The sequence below is a fragment of the Manduca sexta genome, chromosome 12 (assembly GCF_014839805.1).
Source record: "Manduca sexta isolate Smith_Timp_Sample1 chromosome 12, JHU_Msex_v1.0, whole genome shotgun sequence".
NCBI classification, from domain to species: domain Eukaryota; kingdom Metazoa; phylum Arthropoda; class Insecta; order Lepidoptera; family Sphingidae; genus Manduca; species Manduca sexta.
Window position 1 is genome coordinate 12,630,100 of NC_051126.1, and position 8,659 is coordinate 12,638,758.

At 33.2% G+C, this 8,659-nt stretch overlaps 1 protein-coding gene and 1 long non-coding RNA gene across 2 annotated transcripts in view; one reads left to right on the top strand and one right to left on the bottom strand.

Annotated features, from left to right (window-relative positions):
- LOC115452130 overlaps positions 1 to 8,659 on the top strand; it is a 318,239-nt gene that overhangs the window by 124,433 nt on the left and 185,147 nt on the right. The window lies entirely within an intron of this gene.
- Positions 6,452 to 8,631, bottom strand: LOC119189075. The gene is made up of 3 exons (XR_005112228.1): positions 8,501 to 8,631; positions 6,785 to 7,174; positions 6,452 to 6,639 (listed from the first exon to the last, which is right to left on the bottom strand). It is a non-coding gene; the product is annotated as an uncharacterized LOC119189075 (long non-coding RNA).

An 8,659-nucleotide genomic window follows, 5' to 3' on the forward strand; every position in this document is an offset into this window, starting at 1 on the left:
TCTTATCCACCTCTTAACGCTAAAACAAGTTTATAGCAAGATGTCAATAAAGTTTATTTTATTTTCTTATTTTTGCAAAACTTACTAGATTAAACAAAATTAGAGGTACATAAGTATAAGAAGGCCATTTAAAAGCTTTTACAAATAACATATAGTACAAAAGTTATGGGGTTGATAGAATAAATATACACTTATTGAAACATAAACATTAGAAACTATCATAAAGTGATTTATAGGGCCTGATTTGCCAATCAAAGAAAAGTTACCTACCAAATAACTTAATATAATAAATTTTCTAGTTTAATTGGTATAGTATTCTTAAACAGACATTGAAATTTAGTTTATTAGCACTTGTGAAAGAGACTCTTAAAGTTTTGAAAATAAAACTATAACTTGTGTTGGTAACACAATAATGGCCGTTGGCCCTCGTTTGATGGGGTCAGCTTATTTATCGTGACTTGATTGCGCTCAATATTAGGGATCAAGATCATATTGACACATATTTTTATCAGTAATATTCATTTTTGTACCACTTACGATACATTATTGATGCTTTATCTTTGCCTCTGAGTAGTTATATAGTAACATGGAAGTTTCTGGATTGAGATGTCCTAGATTGTATCCCAAGGCCGGGAAAGATTCTCGTGTTTTTTCGTTTTTGGGTTAAATTTGATTGATGGAATCTAATTAATGTATAACATTTTACGGGTTCAAATAAATCATTTCATATATAAAGTGTGTAAGGCATAAGTTTTTGATTAAGGGTCACACACAAAACGAAGGAGATGCAATTCATTCTACTATCCAAAAAAGTATAACTCGAGCTTTAAAACCATAGCCCATTTATGTACCTAATTTATAGATCACGCTATTTAAAACTGCAAAAATTAAAGCCTCGCCTTATATAGTTGAACAATTTACGCGTGATAGTTTTATTGATTTAAAACCTTAAAATTTTATTAAAAGAAATTTTATTCGAATATATTATGAATCATATTTGCTCAATTTAATAATATTTTAGTTATTAAATTGATCTCAGACAACTTGATGATTTAGCCACACGACATAAAGTGGCTACAGGTGTCAACTTTTCCATACAATTATTACTATGAGACTGACGGTTATAATAATGTCAGCTCTGTATTATACACTGTCCCACTGCTAGGAACGAGCCTCCTATACTATCCTATATTTAATCCACCAAGCTGGCCAAGTGCGAACTGACAGACTTCACATACCCTTTCTTAGACAATTTCTCAGGAGTGCAGGTTTCCTCACGATATTTTATTCACCGTTAAAGCAATCGATAATTCACAAAATATACGTATATAACTTTAAAAAAGTCCGAGGTGTGTGCTCTTGGGAGTTGAACCTGCAGACATTCGTCTCGGTAGTCTGTTCCCCTCCCAACTACACTATCACCGTTAAGACTGACCGTTGTCTGAACTAAATGACTAAAGAATAATTCTCATTTCAGGCCCAGTAAGTAGAAATCATTAAACAAATAAAACGAATTTATTTTCTTGTGTTTGATTTTGTACATTATTTTATATGTAACTGAAAATAATATGAAATTCTTCTGGGAAATCAGCATCAAAATTGGTTGAAAAATAAGTTATTCTTATTTTAAATGTTGTTCAGAGGGCGTTGTTGGTTATTGCGCTATCTCTTTCTTACGCACGCAGCATTATGACCAGAGACGTCATAGTTTTTATTCCTTTTATTTGACAGCTACCCCTTCCACCAAATGTCAAAGCTTTATAACTTATCTTTATAACTAGTATTGCCTGGATTTTGAAAATTCTTTTTACGTACGATTTGTATCCGTCGTCATGAATGACATAGGTTTTTGAAAAATGATTTTAAAAAATGTTATAACAACACTATTGATCACAATTTTTATTACAAATTTATACATTTTTTTGCATAATCCTATTCATAAATTTTATTTTCTCCTCGGTGCGCAATGTGCTGAAAACTAATGCAAAGTTTTCTTGTCATGTATTAATATATAGACATTATATCTGCGATAATGAACTCTATAATATGTTTTTATAATGAGTCTGATATGTCTTCTAAACATCGTGTCATATCTTATTATGGGTCATGGCCGGGTATGATTTATAAAAAAAAGATTTTATCTCATAGCATGTGAGCTATTCGTATAGAGTGCAGGAGCTATTGTTGATTATTGTTTACGTAAAACATTATATTACGAACACTTAACCGCAACAATAGGAAAACCATAATGAAATAAACTAATAGACATTATATTCATAGTTGTGCTGAGGTTTCTTGGAACTTTAGAAACACATATTTAATTAAGATATTATGGTTTTTACATGTGCTATTGCACTCATCTTTGGAGTCAAAAGGGAACCTTAAAATATTAATGATAACATCTAAAGACAAAGCATGACGGCTTGTCTCTATCCAGGGGTAGGCAGAGATGCAACCCACCCATATTTTCACCAACTTTGTAAGCCACATTAATACATATTAACATGAATAATATAACTTATGTGCGTTCTTTTGAATCAATGCTCGATTTGACTGTAAAAAAAATTCAATACCTACAAGAATTTAAATTAAGTGCCCGAAGGGTAGCATTTTTCAAACGATAATCCGAGGAAAAAATATCTTTATCTAACATATCGGGGCCAATATAAAAGCTAAGACAACGTAAATTAACTTAAAGGGAAACCGGTAGGAATTAATTGTATGGACGCTTCGCCACTGTTATGTGGTCTATAAGTCCAGAATTATGGTGCTCGGAAGATGTACTTCTTAAATATTAGTGCTAATCAATCATCATATAGTATATTTAGCAATCTGATTAAATTAGATATGTTTCGGAACTGACAAAGTGGTGTATTCCTGCATAGTATCAGCCCGGTGTCTGAAAATTGTGCTCAGTATGTATGTGATTAAATATTTGTGCTCATCAATCATCATATAGTATATTTAGCAATTTGATTAAATTAGATATGTTTCGGAACTGACAAAGTGGTGTATTCCTGCATAGTATCAGCCCGGTGTCTGAAAATTGTGCTCAGTATGTATGTGATTAAATATTTGTGCTCATCAATCATCATATAGTATATTTAGCAATCTGATTAAATTAGATATGTTTCGGAACTGACAAAGTGGTGTATTCCTGCATAGTATCAGCCCGGTGTCTGAAAATTGTGCTCAGTATGTAACCCGATAGGTGTGATGTGGCGATAGGCACGCCCCTATCACATCATGGGGCGGAACACAATTGACGAAAAGTTGTACTCTGCCAACGCCACGGGAACAGATACGTAAATATAGTTTTATATTTATGAATAAAAACTGTTTTTGGTGGTTTTTATATTATGATTTGCTCCCGTTTAAAATATAATTAAAACCGCGTAAATAGTTTTATTTCAATGTCTAACATTCGCGTAAACATAAGAAATAATTATTTATTCCCTTTGATATTTACAAATGGATCAAAAGACCTCATAGCTATTAAAATCAATCAATGAAACAAACAACCAATCAAATGATTCACAACCATACATATATCTACTTATTATATCTATAATGAACTTTGCTTGCCCTATATATCATTCGCTTTATGATATTTCTCAGAAATGGCCATTGAAGACAACGCCGACATTGTTTGTTTTGGTTTCATTTAAATACAAATAATATGTAACTTTGCTAGTGAGTCGGTCTGTGTCGAAACTCTTATTTATTATAAACGTTATTTTAAGTGAATCTAGAATTTTGTTTATAAAATGAACTGGACATAAAATAGATTCAGATGTTTCTGTATTTATTTTATTAATGTATCAGGATTCAGATTATTTCTACTGCTTATTAAGTGTGAAAACACAAAAGCAGTAGGATAACAGACACCTATTATCCTTTCTCTATACTAGTATACTGTAGTCAGTGTAACTACTGGACATAATAAGACTTAACATCTCATGTCTCAGGATGTCGAGCGCAACGGAATGCCAAACAATACTTTATAATTCGCGGTGTTGGATGGTGTTTCTACTATTTATGGGCAGTCGTATCATTTACAATCAGACGGACGGCAAGCTCGTCTTGTTATTCAAAGCAATACAAAAATATTAATAATAGATCTCTTTATTGCACAACCAATGTAACATATAGAAAAACACAGAAGCAAACAAATACAAGACATGGTTACACTGTGAGCGATCTTATATCTAAAAGCAATTTCTTCCAGACAACTTAAATACTATGGTTTTAAAAATTTCTTCGAGTGATAAAGCCGCCAATTGTGCTCTATTTAGTGAATTACATGTTAATTGTCTTCATGTTCATTTGCAACAAACAGTTATAAATAAAATAAATAATACCTAGCTATTTTCAGTCTTACTTATAAAAATATCCCAAAGCTATGTTTAGTTAAAACATAAATATACTCGATCAGCTTGAACTTAAAACCCGCCATATTGCTTCTTAATTACGTTTTAACTAGGAACCGGTGATGTTTTTGACAGCTATTAAGGCAATTTTTTAGCACCTCTTAACGCTATAACAAGTTTATAAGTAAGACAGTTTGAGTTTACGATAGTAGCGCTGTGCAGTGTCATATAAATGCGTCATAACTCAGCTTCTGTTTGATATTGACGTTCATAGTTCAATTTGAGTTTGTGTTCTGTTACTATTGCAGCGAATATTGTATTGTAACGTGACATTAAACAGTATAACTTTATAGCCCGGACAGCAGGACTTTGTGCTTCATTAATCTTCTTCTTCTATATTATGGCAGCAACCGTTTATTTCTCGATCATTTTGCCAATGTCGAGTAATAATAGCAGATACAAAAGAAGAGACTGAAAAATCTGGCAATCAAAATCCTCCATTTTGAAAAAAGTAGATCTATCCGCTCCATTAATTATAACCAGTTGGTAATGTCGTTGTCATATTCGAAATGTTCGTGTGGCAGGATGTCACAGCGTCCCTAGATATTTATAAAAAATAACATACTTATAGAAAAAATGATAATATGCGCTTTGAAAACGTGGAAATCACGATATGGAAAAAATAAGAATTATTTATTTTGGTGTTTGCCATTTGACGGTAGATTGAGCAAATATTGTACAAACGCAAAATTTTTATACGACACTAGCTTTTGCCCGCGGCTCCGCCCGCGTTATAAAGTTTTTCAGGTTAAAGTTTTCCTTTATAAAAGTAGTAGTTTCCCGGGAGTCTAATTTAATTTGTGACAAAACTTAAGATTTATCTTTCGATTTCTATATAGTCTTATTAAAAAAAGTAATCGGACAGATTAACAACTGAAGTTAGCTAAAATTGAGTTTCTCGAAGCCGACCACTATTTATGTACTATGTATTTTGAGATTACATTTATACGACAATAATTATTTTCCCAATGTCCGCTTTATATACTCTTAGCACTTTATGATTGTAAAAAAAAGTATTTTTAGTTTACAACGAAAACATAATTTATATTGGGTAGATATAATACTCTATGATACTTTACGTATAGATTTACTGGAATGAATATGTGGCTATTTGGCGCTCTGTATTTCTGACAGCAATAATTATGCTTATACTATGATATCAAGGTTCATCTATATTTTATAAAGTAAAGGTATAAACTGAGTTTGGATGTAAGAAGTATTCTTATATTATCTCGTGATGAGACCAGCCAGTCGCTTGACTAAGATTAAAGGCCACGATTGTCAATTTATTTATTTAAACCATTCAACATACACACACACTCACACACACACACACACACACACACCAACACACACACAGAGAGAGAGAGAGAGAGAGAGAGAGAGATTCAATAAAACAAATCAAATTATATAAAATTCTATTATATATCTACTTACATTCCATGGTTATTTGAAAAGGACAAAAAATTATTAGTTATATGTAGAAAACATACATAAGTATGTGAAAATGTTTTTCCGGGGTAAAAGTAGCCTATAACACTCAAGTGTAATGAAGCTTCCTATTACTGAAACTATTTTTATCATTGTTTCAGTAGTTTCAGGAATAAGCCCCTTACAAACAAATTCACAATCATTTCCTTTTTTATAATATTAGTAGTAAACAGTTTTATGTCGGTTATTTTGTTTTTCTCCTGCTCGTATTAATAAATAAATCTTACAATCAGTCCTACATTTTCTCGTGTTAGGTAAATTTGCAAAGACCATACAACAATATAATAATATTATATGAGCCTTGTATTATATATTGTCCCATTGTTGGGCACGGGCCTCCTCTATTACTGAGAGGGATTAGGCCTTAGTCCACCAAGCTGGCCTAGCGCGGATTGGTAGACTTCACACACCTTCGAAATTCCTCTAGAGAACTTCTCAGACGTGCAGGTCTCCTCACGATGTTTTCCTTCACCGTTAAAGCAAGTAGTAATTCACAAAGAATACACACATCATTTTAGAAAAGTCAGAGGTGTGTGCCCTTGGGTTTTGAACCTGCGAACATTCGTCTCGGCAGTCCGTTCCAGAACCAACTAGGCTATCGCCGCTACAACAATAGGTAATAGGCAAAACATATTTGTCAGTTGTCGAGTTATTCGCGACTTTTTCCTTGTAAATCCTCATTCTTGAGGACTAGCCTTGGCACTACATGACGTCACACCTGTAAACAATAATTATATTTAGTATATAGATGTGGATTGTTCCAAACGGTTGTTTACGAAACGTAAGTTAAAAATAATGCAAAGCATTTTTATTCACTAGTTGGTCTATTTAGTACGACTTACGTACAGAGGGTTGATCCTTACGTTTTAATTTGATTCCTTACGTTTTACTTCCGAGTATGGTATAAGAGAACAGGTTGTTATTTTTTCGGATTTTAACACGTTTGATTCCTGCGTGTGGCAAGTGTATTTCCAAAAATCTTTGAATGCAATTTTGCTTGTTTTTAAAAATAAAGGAATGTTTCATTTGAGTTAAATTTGATATCTCCAGTATTTAGAGTACTTTCCCTTCAGGTGTGGTTCAAAAATTCCACTGTCTATACTGTCACACTGTTGGGTACGAGCCTCTTGTACTACTGTGGGGGTTAGGCTGTTTTCCACCACGTTGGTCCAATGCGGATTGGCAGACTTCACACACCCTCAAAATTACTATAGAGAACATCTCAGGTATCCAGGTTTCCTCACGATGTTTACCTTCAACGTTAAAGCAAGCGACAGTTCACAAAGAATACACACATAACTTTAAGAAAATCAGAGGTGCGTGCTATTGGGTTTTTGAATCAACGGATATTCGTCTGTAACCTTTTCAAATGTTTTATTTTAATAAAAAGATATAAGAACTAGATTGAATAATATAATAATAATAATAAAAATAAAAAAAAATAACAATCGCATGTAATCTTCACCTTTAATTACAATGGCATTAAGTTAATCTATCAATATTTTTAAATTTCATTCATGTATTGGTGCACATTGGTTGGTGATCAATAAAATAAAAAAAAAAACAAAAAAAAAATAATCAGGTTTGAATGAACTGTTCCTATTTTATGCGTATACTTCAACAGCATAAACCGGTTAATAGATTCTGTTTATAATCTATGGTTTCGCTAAGCTCCTAATGCAAATGTTTCAAGTTATTCGCGGCTTACGAATGTACCAGGCTAACTAGTAAAGTCAGTTAGCGCTCTATGTATGTAGAGATTTGGGGAGTTTATGTTTGTGCGTTGATTAGGTGAGTTTAGGTATAGTAAAAATCTCCTTGTCGGCAGTCGTGCGGAAGATGCTAGCTGGGGAGAGGAGTTGGAAAGCTGTAGCCTCCTTCTGTGAATCAGTAATGGTAAAGAAGGAGGTTGCAGAGCGGGAACGCGAAAAAGCTAATCCCACTCGAAGAAGAAGGCGCTGAGAAGATACTTCTTCTTGGTTTGGATATCCAAAGAGCTTTGCCGGGGGACCAAGGATGTTCCCCCGAGTCGCGCTTAAAATGCTAGCACTGGAATGGCTTCGGCGTGTTCGGTTCGAGGTCCCGGAGTCATTCTAAAGTGCTGATGGAGACCACCATGGGGTTTTTAGTCGGTAAAAATCCGACATACCCCGTCTACATTGCATATGCACGACGAGGATCCAAGAGGATTTTCTCCATGAAAAAAAAAAAAAAAAGGTATAGTAAAAAATAGTTTATAAAGATTTAAGAAGTTTGAATATTAAAAGCAATTATAATGAAAATAGGTGATTTAATTGAAATGAAATGAAATATTGAACCTGTAAAATGTTATACATTATTTAGTTTCCGTCAATATTAACTCTACCACCAGTTCGGAAAGCAGTTCTACCATATAAGAACGGGCAAGAAATTCTGGTGTTGCTGTTTTTAAAGTTAGTTTAAAAATAACTTATTTCGACAGCTTTTAAAAAATATTGAATGCTCGGTTTTGTTCACTTAATGCCCGATTAGTAAGATTAAAAGTTAAAACCTAGTTTAGGAATTTTCATGACGTGGAAGCTCATGTACTTAATACCTACCTACTAGCAAAGCTCAATCTTCAACTAATGTCAGATATTATATTTATTACTTCAAGGATTTACTTTAATTCGAAAATTAAATATTTTTAACTTTTAATTACAGCACAAAACCACACCGACTCGTGCGCAGCCGCGGGCAAACACTGTCACATACTGATT